The sequence below is a fragment of the Trachurus japonicus genome, chromosome 16 (assembly GCF_045865225.1).
Source record: "Trachurus japonicus isolate A0001 chromosome 16, Traja_1.0".
Taxonomy (NCBI): Eukaryota; Metazoa; Chordata; class Actinopteri; order Carangiformes; family Carangidae; genus Trachurus; species Trachurus japonicus.
The window spans coordinates 5,658,618-5,686,150 of NC_140922.1; the positions used below are offsets into that span (position 1 = coordinate 5,658,618).

The window sequence follows — 27,533 nt, forward strand, 5'->3', positions numbered from 1 at the left end:
TGTTGTGCAGTTTCCACCAGAGTTTTGCATGTAGAAAAAAAAAAAATCTGTAACACCACACGTATTTTTCATCCACTTAACAATTATGCACTACTTTGTGTTGGTCTATCACATAAAATCCCAATAAAATAAATTAAAGCTGTTGTTACATGACAAAATGTGTAAAGTAAAAGTTCAAGGTGTAGGCTATGAATACTTTTGCAAAGCTGTATCATTCACATTTATTTATAAATGTTTTTTTCCCCTATAGGCTCTTCACTAATGCCTGATGGTGACATCTAATATCAAGGGAGAAGACAAAGGTTTATAGAGCAATACAAGGTAAGCCCTTATGTCATATCTTAACATTTGCTGAGATGGTTTTGTATGAATCCAGTATTGGTAGTGGAGACACAGGCTGCAGGTTGTCTTTGCATATTTCTAATTATTTGTCTTCTTCTTCTTCTTGTGCAGATGGAGCCATACATTTTGATGACACAGCCACAGAGGACTTCATAAAGACACATGCTGGAGGAGAGGGATGCACAGCAGTCACCCAGGACTGATTATCCATTGTGGAGAATCTTGTCACAGTTTTGTATCACTTTTGTACATGTCTTTTCTGTGTTAAGTATGCAGTAGTTGGTTCTGATTTGTAATTCTTCTCAAAACACATTGAGTTTATCACTTTAATTTTTATTGTGTTATATTTGTTGTTGTGCCACAGACCGAAGCAAGGTGGGCTGTGTAACTTTATGTATTTATTAGTATTTTACCAGCAGTATTAATTTCAACAGATACCAATAACTTTATTAGAATGACATGTTTGTGCCAGTGATTAAGAAAATAAAGATGGAAATAAATGAATGGGGATTGAATTGTGATTTATTGGTAAACCTGTGTATAACTGTAGTCCCATATGTTTACAGGAGGTGGAGGATCTGTTTCCTGTTAACTTTCCTGTAGCTTCATCTGGCTCAGCAGCAGGTTTGAACTGGAAATGCATTACACCTTTGCATGCGTTTCCAGGTAATCTGCTGCTGAGAAAACCAAATGAAGCTATAGGAAAGTGAACTGGAGCAGTCTGACACCTTCTGAAATGGGACTACAGTTATGCACAGAGCCTAGAAGCAGTATAAAAACAATGTCTAAAATTAGTTTAAATTTGATGCAAAAAAGACGTCGAAACGACCACATTTGGACGTCAAATAGCCCTCATACGGCGGTCCTGTGGACGTTCAGTTGATGTCGGTTTAAATTTTGACGCAGAAAAGACGTCTATAATTATAGCTGCTGCGCAGCGATGGGTCGGGTCCGGGCTACTTTTGGGCAAATTTAGGCAATTCTGAGCAACAAACAGGAGAATAGGAAGACAGGACAGTTGACCTTATAATGTTCAATTTGCATTAGTTGAGGATTGAACCCACAACCTCGGGAACCAAAGACTGTTGTCTATCGCACTGAGCTACTTGACAAGTGGCATTCAACAGTGGCTTCACAAATTGAGTAAGCCATTCACTGTCGTGTAGGCAGATTTGAAACCACAGTAAAAAGAAAAATCAGTTTTTGAGGTAAAATAATGATATGTATTTGTCAAACATCTACTATGAGTCTAAGATGTTAAGAGCTTTCGCACATGGTCCAGTCCAAGCTATTTGGATCATCATCGTCATCATCTCCCTTGCTGGGTCTCGAACTCACAATCTCTGACACCAAGAACCAGCTCTTAACTCGCTGAGCTAATTGGCTGTTAGTGAGACCTGCTGTGTAGCTTCATTTATCCACTCAGGTGAGTCAGTGCCCGGGCAGCTGTTGTCAAGGCAGATTTCAAGAAGTATCTAAACAAAAATCTGTTAATACATAAATTGCATTTAGACAGCAAAACAGCTTGAGGACATGTGACATCTTGATCTGTCATCATCATCCTTGTTGGGTCTCGAACTCACAATCTCTGACACCAAGAACCAGCTCCTAACTCGCTGAGCTAATTAGCTTGTAGTGAGACCTGCTGTGTAGCTTCATTTATCCACTCAGGTGAGCCAGTGCCCGGGCAGCTGTTGTGATGAAATGGTCAAAATGTCAATAATTCAGTCATCTAAACAAAAATCTGATAATACATAAATTGCATCTTGACAGCATGGAAATGTTGGTGATTTGTTTTTAATGATACGTGTTTTGCTTCATAAGAGAAAATATGATGTTTATAAAATCCACTCTCACATTGACTGCGGTTGTTTCCATGAGAGCAGAATTCAAAATGTTCTCAAAAATTCAGTTTTTGAATTAAAATTCTGATATTTGCTAAACTTCATCAACCATGACTCCAGAATATTCTCATTTTTTTTCAGGAAGTTTGAAAATGTATTTAGCAAGAATTTGATGGTATATGTTTACAGTACTGTTTACAGTCAAACGTTTTCATGCACTGTAGGCTCAATTTTTGCTTAATCAAAAATACGAGAAACAAGTTTTGTGGAGGACGGTCTGGAGATGCTCTGTTGCAAGTTTGGTGACAATTGAGCAAAAATTGTGGGAGGAGATACATTTTAAAAGTTTTACAGTTATTGAAAAAAACAGAGTGATGGACTTCATAATTTGTAATAAGTTTAAGTGGACAAAAGTTTCAGCAGTATTGAGGCTACATTGTGGTGAAGTTTCAACACTGTAGCATCTACCGTTGGTTTGGTAGGAATTTTTAAAGTTTTTAAATTTAAACGCTTATTGTGCCCCCCCTAGGAGGGGGGGGCACATGTCCTTGGAGTTGAGTGCATCTGGCATGGGACTGAACCTTTGTGCAAAGTTTGGTGAGTTTTCGCCCATGGGAAGTATGACTTCCTTGGAAGAAGAAGAAAGAAAGAAAGAAGAAGAAGAAGAAGATTATAGCTGCTGCGCAGCGATGGGTCGGGTCCGGGCTACTTTTGGGCAAATTTAGGCAATTCTGAGCAACAAACAGGAGAACAGGAAGACAGGACGGTTGACCTTATAATGTTCAATTTGCATCAGTTGAGGATTGAACCCACAACCTCTGGAACCAGAGACCGTTGTCTATCGCACTGAGCTAATTGACATGTGGCAATTCAACAGTGGCTTCACAAATTGAGTAAGCCATTCACTGTCGTGTAGGCAGATTTGAAACCACAGTAAAAAGAAAAATCAGTTTTTGAGGTAAAATAATGATATGTATTTGTAAAACATCTACTATGAGTCTAAGATGTTAGGAGCCTTCGCACATGGTCCAGTCCAAGCTATTTGGATTTTTTTTTTTCTGTGATGCCACCATTAGGACAATTGTCTTGTGTTTCGTGTTGAGGACAACTGACATTTTGATCTGTCATCATCATTATCATCACCCTTGCTGGGTCTCGAACCCACAGCCTCTGACACCAAGAACCAACTCTTAACTCGCTGAGCTAATTAGCTGGTAGTGAGACCTGCTGTGTAGCTTCATTTATCCACTCAGGTGAGTCAATGCCCGGGCAGCTGTTGTCAAGGCAGATTTCAGAAAGTCAGAAATTCTGTTATCTAAACAAAAATCTGTTAATACATAAATTGCATCTAGACAGCAAAACAGCTTGAGGACATGTGACATTTTGATCTGTCATTGTCAGCATCACCCTTGCTGGGTCTCGAACTCACAATCTCTGACACCAAGAACCAGCTCCTAACTCGCTGAGCTAATTAGCTGGTAGTGAAACCTGCTGTGTAGCTTCATTTATCCACTCAGGTGAGCCAGTGCCCGGGCAGCTGTTGTGATGAAATGGCCAAAAGTCAGAAATTTAGTCATCTAAACAAAAATCTGATAATACATAAATTGCATCTTGACAGCATGGAAATGTTGGTGATTTGTTTTTAATGATAAGTGTTTTGCTTCATAAGAGAAAATATGATGTTTATAAATTCCACTCTCACATTGGCTGCAGTTGTTCCCATGAGAGCAGAATTCAAAATGTTCTCAAAAATTCAGTTTTTGAGATAAAATTCTGATATTTGCTAAACTTCATCAACCATGACTCCAGAATATTCTCATTTTTTTTCAGGAAGTTTGAAAATGTATTTAGCAAGAATTTGATGGTATATGTTTACAGTACCGTTTACAGTCAAACGTTTTCATGCACTGTAGGCTCAATTTTTGCTTAATCAAAAATCCGAGAAACAAGTTTTGTGGAGGACGGTCTGGAGATGCTCTGTAGCAAGTTTGGTGACAATTGAGCAAAAATTGTGGGAGGAGATACATTTTAAAGGTTTTACAGTTATTGAAAAAAACAGAGTGATGGACTTCATAATTTGTAATAAGTTTAAGTGGACAAAAGTTTCAGCAGTATTGAGGCTACATTGTGGTGAAGTTTCAACACTGTAGCATCTACCGTTGGTTTGGTAGGAATTTTTTAAGTTTTTAAATTTAAACGCTTATTGTGCCCCCCCTAGGAGGGGGGGGCACATGTCCTTGGAGTTGAGTGAATCTGGCATGGGGTCGGATGTTTCTGTGAAGTTTGGTGAGTTTTCGCCCATGGGAAGTATGACTTCCTTGGAAGAAGAAAGAAAGAAAGAAAGAAAGAAGAAGAATTCCTAGGAATACAATAGTGTCCCGGCAGCTTAGCTGCCCGGACCCTAAAGAAGAAGAAGAAGAAGAAGAAGAAGAAGAAGAAGAAGAAGAAGAAGAAGAAGAAGAAGAAGAAGAAGAATTCCTAGGAATACAATAGTGTCCTGGCAGCTGCGCTGCCCGGACCCTAAAGAAGAAGAATTCCTAGGAATACAATAGTGTCCCGGCAGCTTAGCTGCCCGGACCCTAATGACCACATTTGGACAACAAATAGCCCTTATACGGCGGTCCTGTGGACGTCAATACTGGACGTTCAGTAGACGTCGGAAAAAGACGTCGTCTGGAGTAACAGTCTGCACCTTCAGGGGACCAATATTAGACGTGCAAAAATGACTTAGAAAAGACGTCGTTTGGACGTCTCTTTGCTCAGTACGGGGGCAGCCCGGCAGCAGCAACAAGAGCGACCATGTGACGTTTAGTACAATACGACACAACCAACACGATCCAACCGTCACGAAACAACCATGTAAACAACACAAACAACAGCGACTATGTCAGCACGTAAAGACGATACATTTACAACGTCGAGATATTGACGACATACCGACAACATAGAACAACGGCCGCCAAATGCAGCCACCGAACTCTCACTAACTAACATTTCTAACACATAGTAAACACAACGAACACCACCGCGATTGAAGAGAAAATACAGAAAACAGAGAAAACATCTAGACATGGGTGCTTGTGTGGACTAACGTTAGACTCATCTGAAAAAAAAACAACAACAGGCACTTAATTGTGGCTTGTAACTTTAGCTGTGTCCCAATTCAGGGGCTGCAGCCTTCGGAGGACCCAGCCTACGCGGTCTCCGGAGGCAACGGCTTCGGAGGCTCCTCCGGGGGCCGCATCAACGGTCGGTAAATGGGACGGTCTAGCCTTCAGAGCATTTCCTGATCCGAACGTAAACAACGGCCTAACGTAAACAACGGCTGGACGTTAAACATTTAAACGTGGCGCATGCAACGGCTCTACCGCTCCTCCTCCTCCTTTTTTTTTTTTTTTTCAATAAGTAGAATCAATACAAGGGCAGTTATCATTAATATACTAATAAACAAACCATTGAACAGCAGCCAGGGGGGCTAAGCTTCAGGCTTCAGGCTATTAAGTGAATAGAGAATAAAGAGCACAAGTAATGTGTTTTCATAGCTTTCTTATTAAAAGTTGTCACACACACCTCCGCTCCTCACCTGTGCAACCAGAGCAGAGCTCAGCAGCGGGCAGCCACGCCTCTAAGCCGGCCGCAGAGCCGGGTTACCGTGGCTACAGCACAGAGCTGCTCCGTTCGATAGCTAGCGGCTAGGTTGCTAATAACAACAACGGTGCAGCAAAGCATCTTGGGATGCCGCGAAGGATGGTAGCGATGCATCCTCCGAATGCAGGGGAAAGGAGGACGCATTTGGAGGCTGCATTTGGAGGAGCCTTCGAATTTGGACGAATTGGGACAGCCTTCGCGCAGCGCTGTGACGTAATCGGCCTTCAAATCCACCCTCCGAAGGATGCAGCCCCTGAATTGGGACACAGCTGTTAAGTTGCCAAAGTAGCGCTAGACTTCCCTCATATCCTACTGGTTGCTACAACAACGGAGGCCCACAGCAACCACCCGTGGTTACCATGCGCCATCTACTGACGTAAGGTGGTAAACCAGGTCTGTCATTCCACACAAATACTGCAATCTATTAAAAATGTTCAGGGTGCCACACTGACATGACATTAACAAATGATAATGTTATAAGAATTTAATGAAAGAAACTTGTCCAAAAGCATTTGCTATTTGTTCAGAGGAAGGAGGAACTGCTACTATGATGTGAACAAATGACTAGGCTACATGTTGTGGAGGTTGAACTAATAGTTGAACTTTCATTCTGATCTGAGAATAGCACCAAAGCGATTGAGGAAAAACTGTAGCCTATAACACTTAGGACATTACAAATGGCTTCAATGACTTCTTTGTTTGTTCAGTTTAAGTCATACGTTTCAGAGGAAAAAGTTAATGTCATTAAAAAAAAGGGATTTAATGTGTTTAAATTTGTGTTTTTATGCTGTTTCATTGAAATAAGTTAGAAGTAGGCTAAGTGAGTTAAATACAAGCCAAATTACAGTACCGCCATCTACTGGCCGATTTTGGTGCAGCGGCTAGGATTTAATATTGAATGAAACCTTTATGCAGCAATCACAAATAATCTATCATTTTATTGTCATTGCAACAATTTCTCAACTTTCGCCACCAGGCCCCAGGGGGTTCCTGCACGTGTGTGCTGAAGGTGACAGGTTAACTTGACAGTACAGTAGTTCTCTTTGTTTATCATGTCAGTTTTGTGTGTGACAGTTTGTTGGGATTAAGAACATAATTCCCTGGTGATAGGCATGCTGAAAAGAAAAAAAGAGAGAGAGACGCGCCTGGGTGTTGCAGCTGTAAAAAAAAAAAAAAAAGAAGAAGAAAGAAAAGAAATATGATGTGTCGGAATGGCGGTACCAAAAAGTGTGGGATTACCGGCATGTCTAGATAGAGGGATGTCGATATAGTGGGATGTCTAAATAGAAACATGTCGGAGTAGCGGGATGTCTGAGTAGCGGGCGGACCCCCCCTCTAATACGTTGATATAGATGGATTATTTGTTTACCAACACGGCGGATTCGCGCTTCAGACTGCAGAAAGAATGGAGCTTAAACAACAGCGGTGACGAGGTGCTGACATAGCCAACAGCATTTTGCCAATATTTTAGAGACCCCCCCCCAAATTTCACAAATGATGTGTTCAGGGGAGCTTAGACCCCCCTGGCCTCCCCGTAGTTCGCACTCTGCATACACACACACACACACACACACACACACACACAGACCCTCTCTTGTCACACTCGCGCCAGCTCAGTTTCTCATCCAACCATGTCAGTCAGAAAATTCCACAATATCTCGGGCTCCGTGGGTCTGGACCATCCATCCCTACTGTTATGAGTGCTGGATTCTGATTTATTTTGCATTTGATGCGGCCTCTTTTAAATTGCATGTTCTGTCACTGCTGCAAATTTCTATTAAGCTGTGCGTAATAGTCGCGCGTAATCCTCGCCGGTGAAACACTTCGTCCATTTATGGATAAATTAGTGGAAATTAGTTAGTAGCCAACATTAACTGAGAGTTATAATAATAATCATTAAAAAAACGACACACAACATTACATATGTTGAAAATAGTGTACTGTAGGCTATGGCATTGTGTGTGCCTTACAGTTTTATCAATGAATCTACACTCACTAGCCTATATGTCGGCCCGCTTCAAAACTCATTCCTGTGTGTGTGTGTGTGTGTGTGTGTGTGTGTGTGTTGGAAGTGAACTTCAGCGTCGTTGCTGGCGAATCAGCTGTTGTCCTGATACACACTGTGACATATTTTTTCATGATGCCGTTCAGGATGATCCTCAGAGCTTATAAATGACAGCGTAACGTGCGATGCCGTTGAGGCTGATTCTGAGAGTTTATAAATAACAGCGTAAAGTGTGAGGCCGTTCAGTCTAACTCTGAAGGCTTAGTGATGAAGACCTGATGAAGTTTGGTGCGAGTATGACAGAGGTTTTCCTCAGACCATATACCTTTTCATCTGAGGTCTGACACTGAAGTCTGATCCTGAGGATGTCCTAAAATGTACACCGTACACTTGGTCTGTTTAACCTGCTCAAGTCCTCTGCACTCTCAAAGGTTGCCAGATCAGTGTATTTCTCTCTGTAGTATTTCTGAGCCTCGGTCCAGTTGGCTCGGTGACATAGTGGTACTCTCGAACGTAGGTGTCAGAGCAGGAAGTGAGGCCAAATCCTAAGGTTTGATGATAGAGGACATATTTAGTTGTAAACTATAAGAGTCATGTTGGGGACAGTTGATCTGAATACTGTCTCAAGGCTTTTCATTTAGTTTTAAAATAGAAAGTATCTCATCTTCAACGAATTTAACCCACCACAGGTTAATTTTTTGAATAAGGAGAGATCAACTAGTCATTTGCCTACTTAAAGTGAAATTCCGGCGTAAGTGTAAACCATGGTCAAACACACCGTAACACCGAGTTAGACCCCCCCTCGAGAGATCAATTTGCCCGACCGCTACATTCACGAGATCCACCAACTTCAGCAAATACCGCAATATCGCCACACACGGCGCTCTCCGGATCCACTGTCTGACCGCAACCAAAACGCCACCATTTGCCCAAAATAATGCTCAGAACTGCACCAAATGTCATCAATAGTACACACAGGGTCCCAGCACGTAGTACGAGTTGTCAAACATCTGCTAGCTTTGCCTGTTTTCTTTAGCAAGGAGATGCAACTCAACTCACCTACTTCTCCTCCGGGAGCCGCTCGTTGGTGAGGAAGCCCTGACGAGTCGATCACCGAGTGCACCGGAGTTCCGCAGCTCTTAAAAAGGCTCATTTGCGCCTATATCGTGGCCAGCACTCGATAATAATAGTTATAAAGTGATATGCAAGATAAAATAAAAAAAAACTCTGATTGTATTTCCATGAGGTAATTGTTGATTGAGCTGCGGAACTCCGGTGCACTCGGTGATCGACTCGTCAGGGCTTCCTCACCAACAAGCGGCTCCCGGAGGAGAAGTAGGTGAGTTGAGTTGCATCTCCTTGCTAAAGAAAACAGGCAAAGCTAGCAGATGTTTGACAACTCGTACTACGTGCTGGGACCCTGTGTGTACTATTGATGACATTTGGTGCAGTTCTGAGCATTATTTTGGGCAAATGGTGGCGTTTTGGTTGCGGTCAGACAGTGGATCCGGAGAGCGCCGTGTGTGGCGATATTGCGGTATTTGCTGAAGTTGGTGGATCTCGTGAATGTAGCGGTCGGGCAAATTGATCTCTCGAGGAGGGGTCTAACTCGGTGTTACGGTGTGTTTGACCATGGTTTACACTTACGCCGGAATTTCACTTTAACTCAGTTTAGATACCTGCTGTTAAGTATATTTCTTCAGATGCATATTATTATCAGTGTCAAATAAACAAAGTAGATTTGAATCAAATCATTTTTTTATGTCTATTTTATGAGGGGGACATGTTGAAGATTTTCAAATGACAAAATTCAGAGCTGCTTGTAGGTTTCTGTATATCTTGCAACTATATATAATGCTATTTAATACATTTTCTGTCCCGACAGAATTACGAGCCAGATGGTCAGAGGACTTCAAAACAACTTCACTGCTCTCATGGCTTCTCTCTCAGAAGCCTGTGATTCTAAGTTGTGTGATAGAACAAATGAACTGGAAACCAAAAGCATCAACTGGAGATTGAAGGAATCATAACTCTTACCAATGAAGACGAAAATCAAAAGCTTTGTAGAGTCCATCTCTGATTTCACTGAAAAGTAATAAAAATAGCAAAAATTCATTTGAATTGAACAACAAATATACATGTAACATTTGGGCCTTCAAGGTATTCAGTGAAGGCCTAAGAAAAAATATTGAAAGAATTTTTGTACTACTATATATTTATTTATTCATTTATTTATTTATTTTCCCAATAATTGTATTCAGTGAGTAACACACAAGTAATATTTTCTAGATCATTGTTATAAAGTTGGACTAATATTTCTTGGGAAACAATGGGTTAATAAAATGGAACGGGAAATGGACCAATCACAATTTTTCTTCCAACGGTATCTGGGCAGTAAATCATCGACTCATCCTGCAGGACCTTCGGTGGCTGTGACCGAAGGCCTGTGTAATGTAAGTCAATGTGGGCATGAGATTGACAGGTGTCTTAGCCAATCATATTCCACTGAGTTGTGGGCGGGACCATATCACAACATCTTCCGGGTATTCGCGAATACCTAGCAGAACAACATAGCCGCCAAAATAGTGAGGGAGCGTCCACACACAACACTTTGCCATGGTGACAACAACAACAGAGTTTTTCCCCCCACCGACATCCCGAGATTGGCTTTCACTACACTGATCAAGAGAATAGTTACCGTGAATTCTCAAATAAAAGCCGGTCTCCGTTATGGGTCTATTTTTATTCCTATTTTTTATTCCTACCTCATAGCCCACGATCGCCCGTTTGAGCAGTTTCCAGTTCAACTGCTTCATCCGTTTCACAAAGCAGGTTGAACAAACTCTGAGTCTAAACCTGAAACTGATTGATCTACTCTGAGATAGGAAACCCAGAGTTTGCCTCATTTCACAGTTAATTAAAATCCAGAGTCCCCCAATTGGGGGACTTGAAGACATGCAGAACAATAACAGAGCCACCACTGCACAATTATGAAAGAATATAGTCATATTATATGTCAAATTAAAGCAGATATCAGTGGCACGGCCGTTTCGGCTAATGCTGTGTTCAAGGCAGGCTTTTGAAACCGTAAGTTACAGCTTCAAGTCACAACTACGACTTGGTAGAGTTCCAGGTAACCCGTAGCTCGTGTTTTTACCGTCCTGTTGTCTGTGAAAGTTCCCTATAACGGCCACTCATAACTTCCGACCCGTGAACTCGTACCAGATCGAACTGGTATGACTTCACAGGAAGGAAAAACACAAAGTACGAGTTTCCTTGAACGCACCATGAGTTAGCAGCCCCCGCCCTTGTCAGGCATCAATTGGTCCTCGTGCTACGTCACCACATTCACGCGCATCCCTTGGCTGCACACACAGCCCTTCATGCCGTTCTCTCCCCTCATTGGATAACACTTGTATCCCACAAGGAAAATTTTCTCCTCGGGTTACAGCAGAGCAGAGTGACGGAGAGACTCGTGTTTAGGCTGAAATACTTCATGTAAGTGATTGCTGACGGAAAATAGGACTATTTAGGACTTATATTAACAAAAACATTCCACTGATATCTGCTTTAACCTCTTCATGCAGAGGCCATTTTTGGCAATTTTCGCCTGTTTTTGTATCACTGCAATTAAAGCTTTATAACCACAGAAGTACTAATCCCGCAACTATGGTTTATGGCTTAAATGAAAGACAACCTTTGTCCCTTTACATCTATATCTATAAAATATTGAATTGAGTCATTCCATAAAAAATTGAGCTTCTGAAAATACTTTTTTTTTTTGAAAAAAAAAAAAAACGAGTCAGAAATTTTTGGTGAAAAGGTGATATTTCAAAATCCTAATTATAAAACAGGTTGAATTTTACATATATGGTTCACACACTCCCTGTCCACATATGTACCAAATTTTAGGTTGATATGTAAAACTACTGAGGCACTATAGAGTTTTTCCAAAGAGTGTCCCTTGGCGATGTCCAGTGTGCAAAACCTGTCCAAAATTGTCAAATTTGGCTAAAATGCACACTGCAAGATTTTAGTGAGATTTTTTTTTTTTCCAACAGATAACCTATTGGGGCCAATCACAAACTTGATGGCTTTTAGGAACATTAGTTACATAAGTAAAATGCCATTTGAAATTTTAATTTAGGGGGATTAATATTTGGTGTCCAAAACCCATCCAAACAGGAATTTGACCTATTTTCGCCTGTATTATATTGTTATTTTCCTTTAAAACTCCAGAAGTAAACATCCCACAACCACCAGTGATGGCTTAAATTAACAAGGACATTTGAAATAGAATAGAAATTGAATAAAACATTATTACATTAAAACTGGGGCAGTAAAAACACACTTTTTGTGGTGACTTGTATTGCTTACTTGTTGACACTAGAGGGAGAGGGAACCACAGGAACCAGCTGGGTGCAGGCTTAAGCTTTGCCCAATCAGGGATCATTATATATCAGGTCACACCTTAGGGTCTCTGCTATTGGACGAAAAAGTTTTCACCCCCGTGACTTTGATTGACAGGGCACGAGAGATGCGCAAAGCGGGTGCGCAGTCTGACGGATAATAGCTCATAGCATTAGCACTGCGGGTAAACGTAACCATTGATGGATTATCTGGTCACGATGGATAAAATCGACCATGCCGGGTTTGTCGAGCACATCTTCAGCTTTAACTAGAGGGTAAGCTTGTAATTTTATTCAGTGTTTTAGTGGGTCTATTATTGATGATTGTCCGTATTTTTCGGCACTCGAAAATGACTTCCGGGTTTGTTTGTGTTCAGTGAGCAGGCTTGTTTAAAACTTTGATGGGGTAAAAACTGCATTTTTGTTCTTTGCTTTTGTTTATATGACAGTATACGATTTTTTGGTGGTGAAAGAAGAGGTGTACAGATGGTACATATATGTTTAAATCACCTTCGTTGTTGACGTGACGTCGCTTGTGGGCTGCCGTAGTCTGATATTGTTTGAGACATTTTCAGTGACTGTGAAAAAACCGTAGCACCTAGAAACTTCATTACACCAGGCCTACTTTCGTTTGTATTAAGGATGCCCTTCATGTGTTATTAATTTGGGACGCCGGCGTCCCAACCACTAGGGGGCCTGCGTGAACAGGTTAAACAGCAGAAGCTGATCAACAATGTGTAAAAACCATGTTTATATGACCCAAACACAGCCCAAACACTACTCAAACAAACAACTAGACATCAAACTTCATGAAGCACCTCTGTGTGGACCCAGTCGCCACATTTCTGGCTCGTATACTACTGTACATTATGCAGAACACATCAGCGACCACTCAGCTAGCAGCAGCACGGCAGAGGGAGAAGCCAACAACGAGCAAAGTCGAGCAAACACAGACGCTGCGTGGCCAAAACATGGTCGTACATTTCCTCTTACCTTTGCTGTTTTGCCGTGAAAAGGTTGTTTTATGGGTAAATCCACAATATTTCCAGTTGAACTCTGCCTAGTGTTTACATCTAAATCAGTCTGGCTGTAATCCGACGGCTTTAGGACCCGCGAGAGGAAATGCGGAAATGCATTTCATTTCATTTCTCGGGAGAGTCTGGCCTCATCCCCCCTCTAACCGTCTGGGGTGGGCGGGAGCTGGGCGGGAGTAGTAGCAAAGACGGTTTAATATCTTTGGTAGTAGCGTTGACAGACAACCCCATTCAGCCAATCAGCAAGTTGGTGTAGTGACGGGGCTTTGCACCAGTCGGTCCCTGATTGGCCAACGTGCTGTGTCAATCACAGCGGGCGACGCTAATTGGCTCGGCCTCCTGAGGGTTTCAGTCCAAACGCTTAGAATGGGGATGAGGCCAGACTCTCCCTCGGAATGAAATGAAATGCACTTCCGCGAGAGGCTGGTTTACGAGGCTATTCTCCATAGACCCTCATGTTAAAATAGCCGACTTTACGTCCTCAATAAACATGTTAAAAGCCTGGTACCATTACGTTTTTGGTCTCAATCGATAGTTTCTACCCCCGCACACACTCTGAGGGGGGTGAATTTTTTTTTTAACTCTACCGTTTTACTGTTATTAGGTTAAAACTCTGGCCAATTAGGGCGCGGAAACGTTGAGTGACAGGTCTGGAGACCGCTGCTTCGAGGCCAGTGGGCGGGTCCTCAGCCGGCTAACGGCTGCACCGCTCCAAATATGGAAAGTCAAATCCAACATGGCGCGGTTCAAACCCCGGCGTAGTAGCGGCACAAAACAGACTCACCTAAACCAATGGGTGACGTCACGGACGCTACGTCCATTCTTTTTACAGTCTATGGGCCAATCACATCGACGTGGGTCTAGCTTCATACTAGAGCACTGGAAAAGAGAGTAGCGACACGCATTGGTCAAGTGGAAACGCCCCCTGATGGCGGGATATGGGTATTGCAAATGCGCCCAAGAGCTGGCATCTCTGCAGTGTTGGTGAATGAGTAAGTGCGGTATTTTCAATAATTTAAGGTAAAGTGAGACATCAAAATGAGTAGGTAATGAGTACTGAATCATTACTTAATCATTAGTTACCCTTTTTGTGTACCTTAAGGTAAAGTGAGACATCAAAATGAGTAGGTAATGAGTACTGAATCATTACTTAAAGGGATAGTTCAACATTTTGGCAAATTGGCCCATTGCCATAATCGCTATAGTCATAGCAGTAGGTTCATTACCTTTAATTGTAGGTGTAAGCTATTTTCAGTACGGCGGAGCGCAGCAGCTGGCTGCTCAGAGCTACGCTATGGAGGCTAAGGGAATTTCTTGGTTTCCCTCATTAAACTCATCAAATTCAACATCCCAAAACTCCACAGCGCTTTTGTAGACAAGTTGTGAGCTGCACAACCACCACGCTATGAGATAATGACGGAACGATACGAAACGGAGCCGTTTTCGAGGTAAATACAGGGTAAATACGGAGACTGCTTGCTGAAAAACTGTCCCTGAACGCAACGCGCATCAACGGTTTTGTATGTATTTACCTCGAAAACGGCTCCGTTTCGTATCGTTCCGTCATTATCTCATAGCGTGGTGGTTGTGCAGCTCACAACTTGTCTACAAAAGCGCTGTGGAGTTTTGGGATTTTGTATTTGATGAGTTTAATGAGGGAAACCAAGAAATTCCCTTAGCCTCCATAGCGTAGCTCTGAGCAGCCAGCTGCTGCGCTCCGCCGTACTGAAAATAGCTTACACCGACAATTAAAGGTAATGAACCTACTGCTATGACTATAGCAATTATGACAATGGGCCAATTTGCCAAAATGTTGAACTATCCCTTTAATCATTAGTTACCCTCAGTGTTGGGAGGGTTACATTTAAAATGTATTCCCCTACAGATTACTGATTACATGTCCCAAAATGTAATCTGTAATGTAATTAGATTACTCAAGTAAAGTAATGTAACTTAATTACTTTCTGGATTACTTTTAGTTAAAATCGCCTGCCGAGGCGCCTTTGACTGGGACACTGAATTTGCTTTGAATGATCTTACACATGATCTTACTGTAGGCTACCGTGGCTTTAAACAAAAGCATTAATAGGCTACATGTGTTTGAATTTGTCAAACCACAGTTTAATTTGTTATTGATCATCCAGCCACATTTAAATGTTTTTTTTTCACTGCAATACCAGGGGATTTTATCCTTATCACTCTCAACTCTCATCTGACTGATTTCACTCACTACAGTATGTTGACACAAGGGGAAAAAAGACTCTTTATCTTTTTTGTTTTTTTTACACTGCGACAGCTCTATACCATTTGGCAGATCACAATCTAGTTTTTTATCGCCAAACACATTGAATTAGTGGGCTTAGGCTATATTAAAACGGAGCAGCTTTCTCTGCTCTACAGTTCAGACTACAGCCTCTGAACCTCCTACTCATGCAGAATACCCTAAAAAAAAACATGTTTTTTAAAATAGGTTTTGTTTGTGAGTGTAGAAGCACGGGCGATTTTAGAAAATTTTGGGGGGCCCGTACAGCGGGGGGCCCTGTCGTGCCAAGGTGGTTTAGCTTGCAAGCAAAAAGACATACAATGTCTAGACATCCAGAGGTCATACAGACTGCAAAATAAACCCCAATTACACAAAGTACTTGTGTAGTGTGTGTGTAGTTGTATTCTTTGCCACTTACATAAGTGCATAAACTGACATCTGACACCACAGCACCTCTGCTCTGCCAATCTTGCTTAACATTTAGGCTAATTTTTATAAGATTAGAAAACCCTCATATAGATATAAATAACAATCAAGCTACATTAGTAGAGCAGAATCAAAATGTACTTATTATCTTTTAAAACCTACAATAAAAACAAGCAAATAGAAGGGATATGCCTCTGTTTTGGACATATAGCCCCATTTCTCACAACCGAAGCATGTATCTGAAGCATACAGACCATAATTCACCGATCCATCAACTATCAACTATCCATCCTCTGCTTCACCATGTGTCTCTTTCAGGCCACACTGTCTTCTTCCACCACATCTGCCCTATTCTCATCTGTCTGTCAGATATTGCTTGAGCTTCACAGAGCTGGGGCCTCATGTATCAATACTTGCGTGGATTTCATACTGAAACATGGCGTACGCCAAAATCCAGAAACTGTCGTACGCACAAAGAAAATCTGATGTATCAAAGTGTGCGTACGCATGGATCCAAGCACTTTTCCTTTGTACATCCCAATCAACGTGGAATTGAGCCACATGCCGAAGTGGTAATCTCCTCCCTGTCCACGCCTCCATTTAAATATGCAAAATCAATGTAAATAAGGCCTGCACCAAAGATTCCCTTCTCTTTACGGTCAGATAACACCATGAGAAACTGTGAGGAACAGCAATTTAACCAAATTTGAGTTGAAGGTGCTCCTCGATAAAGTTGAGCCGTGTAAACATCTTTTTTTTTTTTTTTTTTTGCCGTCCTCCGGCACCATCACAAAGGGGGTGGGAGAGTGTATGTGTTATATAAAGGTGAACGTGAGGCGGAGGACCGCTGTCATCCCAAATGAAAGCAGACAATGTACTCTAATTAAATTATGTGAAATGGATTTACAATTTTATTTGCCTTTTTTTATACACAGATCGCGTAGTAAATGCAGAAGTGCGCCAGGGAGGCTGATAAAGACACATGTCCAACTTTACGCATGTGTTTATTGACATTAAGTACTTCACACAGTCTGTGTAGTTTAACCAGCAAAAAGAAAGTCACTGACAGTGTGATATCTGGGCGGACATGCTCAGTGTGCATCGGGGGGTTACATAGGACAATTAAACAAATACTGTACATTTACTTTGCGCGCATACAGTCCCAGCCTGTAATCTGTCCCCAGCTGTGCTGAATGAATGAATCGTGCGCTGAACCAGCCACCTCGCCACAATGTTTGTTAATATGTGATACATTTACGCATCACATATGATCTGTACATTTATAGTATAAAAATGCTTCCTGTTCACAGTGTGGTCAGCACCTGAATGGATGAATGCTCCCCGCTGTGTCGCGCGCTCAGGCCGGTCGCAGCGCACTGCACTCAGTTCCAAGAGAATTGCCCTCGGAAACCAAAAGAGTCATCATGTGCAAAAAAAAACCTCCGGGACTCGTGTGCACTTCGCACTGCACCATCTGCAATATCTTAAGACTAAAGCTGATGCTATTTTCTGCACCACTTTGCGCATGCTTTTCTATCCACTTATCTAATTGCAACATGTGGATGGGTTAGTTGTTCATGTCTCTGATGTGCACATTACTCTGAGGTCTAATTGTTTTCACATTATTAACAGTTTCACAGCTTCACCTCTAAGTGTCGCCAAAGGAACAATTGCTGTAGAAACGTGCGTACGCCAGCTATGGAGTTGGCGTGGGCCACCGTACTTTTCCACGGTCATTTCACTTTTGATACATCTGAACGTTGGCGTGGAAAATGACGTACGCCACTTTTTTGTGCGTACGCAACATTGATACATGAGGCCCCTGATGTGTCCTGAGATTTTCAGCCTAGAATTAGCCTGTCTTTCACAGCAGGCAGACGCGCGCACACACACACACACACACACACACCTCTCTGGTCTGGGCTGCCTGGTTCTTTTGGGCTAGGTGATGGATGGTCCAACCCGACCGGACGCGCTGGTTTGACCCTGGTTCGTGCCGAAAATCTGAGTCGTCAGGCTGGGCTGGGCCTCGGGCGTCATCTCCTTTTTTATTTTTTTATTTTGGCCGGCCTCGCCTCGTAATAATTAATGCTAGTGTGTCGGTCCGTGTCGGGTCCGGGCTTCAACAACTGCGGGTCGGATCTGTTACAGCTTGATGAGCAGGGCGAGTGTGACACAAAAACTTTTTTACAGTCTATGACTTAGGCCTACTGTAAACTTACGTCTCTGCTGAAGTCGGTGTGGTTTTGGAAACAGCGTGACTGACGTTGCTGTTAAACATGCAGCTCATCATAAACACATGAAAGTCCAGGATCCTTCAAGGGCGCCGGAATGGGGGGGGCCAAGGGGCCATTGGCCCCCCCACTTTACGCCCCTGCCCTGCTCTGCCGGTCGCTGATCACCATAGGCCGCTATCCCGGTTTCAATAATTCCCCCGGTCCCACCCACATCAAATGAAATAAACCAATAAAACATAGGCTAGAAGAATCTTTCATTTTAAATAAAATCTAATGCTACTCTGCCTGTAGTGCAGCCCAGTAGGCTAAATAGTCCCAATTCAAGTCTCTCCGGCCATATGGTGCCCACGTGAATGCACAGCTGAGCGGAGCTTCTCCAGCTTCCGTCGTCCTCCCTCCGCTTATTATTGTCACCTTCACCTTCGTCACCTTCTCATCCTGTAGGCTTCATCCACAAACACTGTGGACCAAGTGCACCATCTCAGAAAGTGCAACTTCTGCTTTGCCGGTGAGCGAAGGGAAGTTTACTTCGAAAAAATGCGAGGAAAAGATGAATTAACCTGATTAGGATGTGTTAATAGCGTAGTTTAGATTTGGTGATATGCCTTTAGTTATTATCAATTCCAGGTGTGTTGCAGTTGTTACAGTTGTTTCACCTGGAGATGACGTAGCACACACCCACAGAGACAGGTGATGAACCGGACTACAGCGGCGAGAGATTTATGACGTTACGTAATTCAATAATCAATATTAACGAGGGCGAGTATGGTGTCTGCTCATTTCCAGCATGTCACTGTCTGTTTACAAAATCAACATCTAGCTTATTCCTAAAGTTTGTGAAGTGTGTGTGGAGCGGTCGAGCGGACCTGCTGACAGATGTGCAGCTGACAGCCATGACATCACTAAACCTGAGCCACCAGCTGATCCTCCCTCGCGCACGTCCTGAGGACGGGACAAAGTCTCCTGGATATTATTTTTTCTTTTCCTTTATTCATTTCTAACTGGCTCATTTTGCCAGTAAAAACCATAACTTGTGAGAAAAAGAAGAGACGCGCGAAAACAACAAAATGGAAACATTGTAATAACTCATGTGACCACAGCTGGCCCGAGTGGTCTATAACAGCTGTCTACATGAAGCGAGCACAGTCACGGACTGAGACAAAGTTATTCAGCTAAGCCTACATAAAGTCCAAACGTCTGTCTAAGCAGACGTTGACCTTAAGCATTGTTCCTATTATTAAAACATGAATGACAAGAACAGAGGTGAAAAATAGCTGCTGCAGACTGATGCGCCACAGACCTGAGTGCTCATAAACTGTTACTTCGGCTTTTACAAAGGCTGATTTTCTGCTTGATCCATGATGATTAATTTACCTACAGAAAAACTAAATGCATGGTAAAAGTAACATTAACCTACTAATATTTTAGAGATCTCAAATTCACAAATGATGTTTTCTATTATTAAAATTCTGATTAAAAAAAATTGGGTCAGGTCGGACCACGGGCTTCTTTTATTTTTTTATTTTTGCCGTGGTCCAGCCGAGAGACTGCTCGTGAGTCCGGCTGCATCAGGTCCAGGCTTCAACACCTGGATCGGACCGGGTCGGGTCGTTGAGAACCTAGCAGTTTATAGAAACTGCTCAAACGGGCTTTAAGAGGTGTATTCACAACATTTTATTTACTCAAACCTGCAGCCAGACCAGCACAGGAGACCGGAATACAAGGCTTTCTTTTTTCTTTTTTCTTTTTTTTTTTGATAAATTATGGTAGGCATGATGGTCTGGGAGACGCTGGCAGGGGGGGGGGGGGATTACGCATTATGCTGGTATTACGCATCACGGCCGGACGCTACAATATGACTATTGCGCCACTGACAGTGAGTGTGTAAATCTATGCCCCGTAACAACCCAACCTCCATGGCCCCCCCACCTCTAAAATGCTGGGATCCTTTTAAAAACTTCATCCTGTCGCAGTTCATTCATGTTGTTTACCAGAGACCGGACATTGAAGAGGAATATGCTGGGCGTCCCGATAGCGCCACTACCAAAATGAAGCCACCTTCACCAGTGACGGCCGACGAGTTTAGTAGCCTACTCTGTTTTGTCCGTCCCTCTCCCTTATAACTTCGCCACAGTGCAACAACCTGCGTGTGCGGTAGGCTAAAGTAATCCAAGTAATCCTTTAAAAAAAAAGAAAGTAACTGTAATCAGAATACATCAATTTAAACTGTAACTATAACGGAATACAGTTACTCATATTTTGTATTTTAATTACGTAACGCCGTTACATGTAATCCGTTACTCCCCAACCCTGCCTATAATATAACGGATGGAATGAACTAATTATATGGACGGTGTTATGCTCTGGCTCACAGGACCACAACAAAAACGATCAAGGGAGGACGGAGGAACGATAATAAAGATATAATTTATTTACAAATAATAGAATGTGCAACATAACCATAACCAAACAGAAACCAAACGAAAAAAGGAAACGGTGGCTCAGACGGAGCTTCGCTGGCGGCAGGCAGAGAGAGACCGAGCACACTGCAACCCTCTAATATAGACCACAGGACACAGGTGTTCCACATCAGGGCCCCGCCTCGCCATCAGCCACTGCAGGGGGGAAGGGAAAATGCAGAGACAGAACGCATAGACCGGCCTGGGCCGTCACACCCCCCCCATCAAAACAGGGTCCCACCAGGAACCCTGTGGACCAACCAGCTACAACAAAATCACAATAATAATACAGTATATAGGCTACATTACCCAATAACTACAATAATATACATTACCCAATACCCAGTCTTCAACATGTGAGGAAAACACCATTTACTCCCAATTCTCATCACCTGCGTAACTCCCATCCCTCCCAGCAACTGGTACCTGGAAGCATTTTAAGAGAGAGAACAGAGCACAACAGTGAGAAAACAATCAAACAGGAGCACGAGACAAAGCGTCGGCCACCAAGTTGTCCTTCCCTTTAATATGCCTTATATCTAAAGTATAGGCTTGGAGAGACAACGACCAACGAGTAAGCCTCTGATTTGCACACCGCAGTGAGTTCAAAAATGTGAGAGGGTTATGATCTGTATAGATCACCACTGGACCTGAACCCACACTTCAAACTGTTGTAAGGCCCAAATAAGAGCCAAGGTCTCTTTCTCCACCACAGAGTAGTTCAGTTGGTGTTTGTTGAACTTCCTGGAAAAGAAACACACAGGTTTGTCAACAGCAACATCATCTTCTTGTAAGAGTACTGCACCAGCACCGACAAAACTGGCATCAACCTGCAACTTAAACGGACTGTCCAACCGAGGTGCAGCCAAAACAGGAGAGTCGCACAAAATCGCCTTGACATTCTCGAACGCCTGTTGACACAAAGGAGACCAGATAAACTTTACTTTCGCCTTCAACAGGTCAGTCAACGGCGCAACAACAGTAGAAAAATTGCGACAGAAACATCTGTAATAACCAACCAAACCCAAAAACCTCATCAACTCCTTTTTTGTCAGCGGTGGAGGATAACCAGCGACAGCCTGAACCTTCGCCAGCAGAGGGCGCACTTGGCCCTGCCCAACCTGTTTACCCAGGTAAGTCACTGTGGCCTGAGCAAACTCACACTTCGCCAAGTTCACAGTAAGCTGCGCCTCAGACAAACGGACAAACAGCGCCTGGATGCGGTCGATATGGACAGACCATGAATCAGAAAAAACAACAACAACATCATCCAGATACACTGCACACCCTTCCAGATCACCAACCACTTTATTCATCAAACGCTGGAAGGTGGCAGGCGCGTTTCTCAAACCAACTGGCATGACCTTGTAAGAATACAACCCAGCCAGAGTGACAAAAGCAGAGATCTCCCGCGCTCTCTGGGACAATGGGACCTGCCAGTACCCTTTTAAGAGATCGAACTTGCTGATAAACCTGGCAGAACCCACCTGATCTACACGATCGTCCATTCGAGGCAAAGGATAGGAGTCTGGTTTGGTTATACTGTTAACTTTACTATAATCTGTGCAAAACCGCTGCGTATTATCTGGTTTTGGAACAAGTACGCACGGTGACGCCCAAGCGGAGGACGACGGTTCCGCAATGCCATTTGACAACATGTAAGCAATTTCTGCATCTATCAACACACGCTTCTCTGCACTTACCCGATAAAAACGTTGTTTTATCGGCTTGGCTTCACCGACCTCAATATCGTGCTCCAACACACTGGTGCAGGACGGAGTGTCCCCAAACAGACAGGGAAATTTTTGAATGAGGCCAACCAACCAACGAGATCCAAGTTTGCCAACATCTGGGAATTTTTCAACCGACCAGTCATCACTGCAGAGTCAAGCTGAGGTAAACCATCCTCACAAAATCTGTCACCAGAAACATTCAGTGTGTTACCAACACAAACTGGATGTGCACCAACATCTGGCACAACATCAGCTGACTCACCCTGCGACGGACTCTCCCGAACATGGTACGGCTTCAACAAGTTTACATGACAAAGTTGATTCTTTTTTCGACGATCAGGTGTAGAAATCAAGTAGTTCTGTTCTGACAGCTGCTTGACCACTGTATACGGACCCATAAACTTTGCCTGAAACGGTGACGTCACCAAAGGCAACAGCGCCACAACCTGGTCACCTTCAGAAAAATTGCGACACTCAGCTCGCCGGTCATAAATGCGCTTCATTTTCTTTTGGGCTGAGGCCAATTTTTCATTCGCCAATTCAGTAGCGGCATAAAGACGATGTTTGAACCCATTTACATAATCAATGATGTTCTGAGGAGGTTCTGCTTCCTCCCAGCCACTCTTCAGCGCAGCCAGTGGACCTCTCACCGTGTGACCAAAAACCAACTCATTTGGACTGAACCCCGTGCTCTCTTGTGTAACCTCCCTCGCTGCCAGCAACAACCACGGCAACCCTTCCTCCCAATCAGCATTCAACTGCACACAATAAGCCCGCAACAAAGATTTTAATGTTTGATGGAACCGCTCCAGCGCTCCTTGGCTCTGTGCGTGATATGCTGAGGACTGGTTGTGCGTGATGTGTAGTTGTTTCAACACTTGAGCAAACAGGCGCGAGGAAAAGTTTGACCCCTGGTCACTTTGAATGATCCTTGGAATACCAAATATAGAGATGAACTGGCTGAGCGCACGCACCACCGCCTTGGCTGACAGCATGCGCAACGGATACGCAGCAGGGTACCTGGTACTTTGGCACATCACCGTCAACAAATACACTGCACCAGATTTAGACGGGGGAAGAGGACCAACACAATCAATTATCAGATGTTCAAAAGGTTCACCTACTGCAGGAATGGGACACAACGGAGCCACTTTAATTACCTGATTCGGTTTTCCTGTCATTTGACAGGTGTGACACGTTTTTATGTATGCTGAAACACTTTTCTTAACCCGTGGCCAGAAAAAATGACGCAGGATCCGGTCATAAGTTTTTGCTACGCCCATATGACCGGACTCATCATGCCCAACACGGAGAACCACATCACGAAATTTTGACGGTACCACCACCTGATACACTGGTTCCCCCATGAAACCCTCCCCGTGCGGCACCCACTTCCTCAGCAACACTCCTTTCTCCACAAAATAACCCTGTGCCAGGTCCTTTACCTCACCCACAGGACGCACAGACTCAAACAGCTCTGCCAATGTGGAGTCGGCCTTCTGTTCCTTCACCAAATCACTGCGAGACATAGAAAATGGAGAGTTAGACACACGTGACAACAATGATTCAGCAACAATGAGTTTTTGGTCAGCCTGATCCCCGCCACCGGCGTCCGGACCAGCTCTCATCATTGCACGAGTCACAGCGCATGCCTTAAACACCTCCGGGAAACTCTTCTCATTTTCATCTGGCCCCCGTGTACCAAGCGGTACCGGGACAACCAGCGGACGAGCCGGCTGATCCGGCCAGACACGGCCCCCTGCAACATCGTTCCCCGAAATGACATGGATCCCCTCTACAGGCAGAGCAGGACGCACACCCATGTTCACTACTCCACTGAACAGATCAGACTGTAGGACCAGTTTGTGTAATGGCACACGAAAAACTGACATCCCCATGCCTCTTATGGGAACAAAAGAACCCGTATCCGACTCCTCGGAAAACGGCAGAGCAGACCCCACAATGAATGAATCAAATGCCGCCGTATCCCGCAACATTATCACTGGGACTTTGTCCTGGCTGTCCACCAGAGACACGTAACCTTTTGAAACAAACGGCAAAAATGATTTCAAATCGGGATTCAACCGGACTGACGACGAGACATCTCCACACTGCCTCAAAGCACCAGAAACGGGCGCAGCCATGGCAGCTGGCTTCACAAATCCGCCACCAAACTTAGTGCGCATTTTACGCACAGGGCACTCGTTTTTCCCGTGTCCTTTTTTGTGACAGAAATGACAAAAATCCTCATTCTCGCGACCACGATCTGGCAGCCAACTGTTATGGCCCCGATCACTCCTCCGAGCCGGTGAAAACCCAGCTCGAGGCCTGTCCCAGGAGGACACCCCCCCCACTGGACCATCAGCACAGACAGGGAAATCTCCTCTGCCTCTCTTATGTGTCAACAAGTAATCATCAGCAAGCGCGGCCGCCGTACTTACTTTTTTTTCACTGATGTACATTGCCAATCTCTCAGACACGGAGTTTTTGAACTGCTCAAGCACGATCAGGTCACACAGCCCACCAAAATCTGTTACACCGGCAGCTGCACACCAGCGGTGAAAATGCGTTCCCAACTCACGTGCAAACTCCAAATGAGACTTGTCCCCTTTTCTCCAGCTCCGAAACCGCTGTCTATACGCCTCCGGAACGAGCTCATAACTCTTCAAAACCGCAGCTTTAACCTTTGAGTAGTCACCGCTGTCAGGCGCCGGCAACGAGGAAAATGCTTCCTGCGAGCACCCTGTCAACACACACTGTAACAACACGACCATGTCCGCGTCGCTCCAACCTCTCGTATTGGCTACACGCTCAAACGAGACAAAAAACGTGTCCACATCCCTTTCATTAAACTTCGGGACTAACCTTAAACTACTCAAAATATCACCAGAGTCACCACTTCGACCCCCAACCAATTTACCGTCGCTCATACATCCAAGTCCAATTTAGTCAACTCAATATGCTGCCTTACTTTTTCCAGGGTCACCGCCTTCTCCAAATCAGCCTTTTGCCTCAGCTGCTCCAATTCCAGTTCCTTTTCTGTCTCTAACCAGAACCTTAACGTAAGCAACTCCTTCTGTTGCTCAAACGTTAAATTTGAGTCTGCAACCTGTGCACTGACACTACCAGGTGGCCCCGACGCACACGTCAAAACACCCTGATCACACAAATTCGCCAACACAATTGCTTTCACATTTTCTTTCAACCTTTTATCAGAGACATATATCTTATAAACCTCAGCAAGTTTCAACAATTGCTCCTTTGTGCACTGCTCCACAAATTCCACTGAAGGTGCCCTCACAAAATCCTCTACTCCTGCCATGATAACAGACGTGTGTGGCGAGGTGGAGTGGTGAGTAGTGGTGATGAGTGGTTGCCAACAACGCCACCTGGGGAGTTTCGCCCCAGGAAATAGTTACTGTTTTTTTATAAAAATGAAAAAGGTCACGCAGGCTCGAATCACCACAGGGGAGAGTTCATGTATCAAAAGGATAATAATTTATTGTCACAATATTGTTTTTATAAAACTTCAATAGTTGCCAAAATATTTCACATTCACAACAGACTGGGCCAAAGAAAGGGGAATGGACAGGGCTGGGCCAGCCACGGCGACCCTAAATCAAACCAAGGGGAAGGAGAAACAAACCAAGAAAATAATATCACCCGTGACACTGCACACACACGCAATGGAGGAGTGAAGAAGCCACCACCAGGGATTGGGCCGCCGCGCTGGACTACAGCACCTGTCCACAGGGAGAGAGGGAAAAAATTAAGATGGCCGCAGTCTAGCTGACCTCGCACACACACCACAAACAATTAAATACTATTTATAATACAAAACCAAATTAAACATAATATCTTCTTAAAATATTCAAATGCAAATTAGAGGAAAACAAACAATTATCAAACCCGCCCCCCCCACAAAAGAAAAAGGAAAACAAGAAAAAAAAAGAAATAAATTGTTAAATATCTCCGAGGTCACTGTCGTTGGCAACAACAATCATTTAATCAAAACCATGTAATCGAGCCAAACAAAACAGCAGCAAACATCGTGGTGGCCGATGACCGGAACACACCAGGACGCAGGATAGTGTGCAGAACTAGGAGAGTGGGGGCCGCTGGTTACAGCGCCCCGCTCTGAGCTCTACTGCACCCAACACGCGCCCACCAGACCCGCTCGCTCCCTCCGGCTCACCGCCGCTCCGAGCACTTAGTGATATGACGGGGAGACTCGGGCATGCACGCCAGCCCGCTCACCGAACGCGCCGCACAGCAGAGGCATAGAGGGAGAACAGCGACCAAACACACCTGTCCCAATCACACACACAGCGTCGCTCCACCAGCTCGCCGTTGCTCCAACACTTAATGATACGACGGGAAGACACAAACAAGCACGCCGGCCAGCTCACCGGACGCACCGCACGCACCGCACAGCAGGAGCAGAGAGGGAAAATGTCGACCAACACAGCTGTTTTAATCACCTAACAGTGCCGTCCCCCCATTAACCTGCGCCAGGCTGACACAGCGCCATGCAGTGACCAGGAGGGAGATGACTCACCCGGTCACATCTACCCCACCTTTCTTGCATCGGCGTCCCGACGATGAACCACCGTGAAACCTCAACTCCAAGGCCTAAAGTGAGCAGACTGAGCGGTAAGTACGGGCTGCTCATTGGTAGCACCATCTACCTGACCGATGGAGCGTGGGAGATGATAGACATTTGAGTGCAGACCAGCTGTTAAACGAGGTGTACGACATGGAGCCTGCTGACTGGAACAGGGTGGATCCCTGGGAGGGTGCGACGGAGCTGGTACAGAACCTCCCGGCTGTGGAGCAGCGCCGGGGCTGGACCCACCTCCTAGGTGGTCTCTCCGAAGTTGGCGTGAGGAGCCAACCGAGCTTGGCACCACTGGGGTAAGGGGCAATGGGGTTTCTGGAACCAGCAAGTAAAGATCATCAACAGAAGAGTCGCTGTCAGCTTCCAGCACAGCTGGGGGAGGTTGCTCCTCCGGGGGTGGAGTAAGGGGCTCGGGCCTGACGACAGCCTTCAACATGTCACGGTGTACTGTCCGCTCTTGATGCAAAGCCTCCACAGGAGCGATAGTGTACACTGCACCCTGACCTGGAGCTTTC

The 27,533-nt window shown here is 44.3% G+C and overlaps 2 long non-coding RNA genes across 2 annotated transcripts in view; both read right to left on the bottom strand.

Annotated features, from left to right (window-relative positions):
* Positions 1 to 8,325: 8,325 nt before the first annotated feature.
* The window catches only part of LOC146971555 (uncharacterized), a 29,808-nt gene continuing 10,600 nt past the window's right edge, over positions 8,326 to 27,533 (bottom strand). The window contains exons 2-3 of the long non-coding RNA XR_015037966.1: positions 9,877 to 9,924; positions 8,326 to 8,384 (exon numbers count right to left, since the gene is read on the bottom strand). This is a non-coding gene — a long non-coding RNA (uncharacterized LOC146971555). The remainder of the gene's footprint in view (positions 8,385 to 9,876; positions 9,925 to 27,533) is intronic.
* On the bottom strand, positions 25,882 to 26,814 carry LOC146971556 (uncharacterized). The gene is made up of 2 exons (XR_015037967.1): positions 26,709 to 26,814; positions 25,882 to 26,143 (listed from the first exon to the last, which is right to left on the bottom strand). It is a non-coding gene; the product is annotated as an uncharacterized LOC146971556 (long non-coding RNA).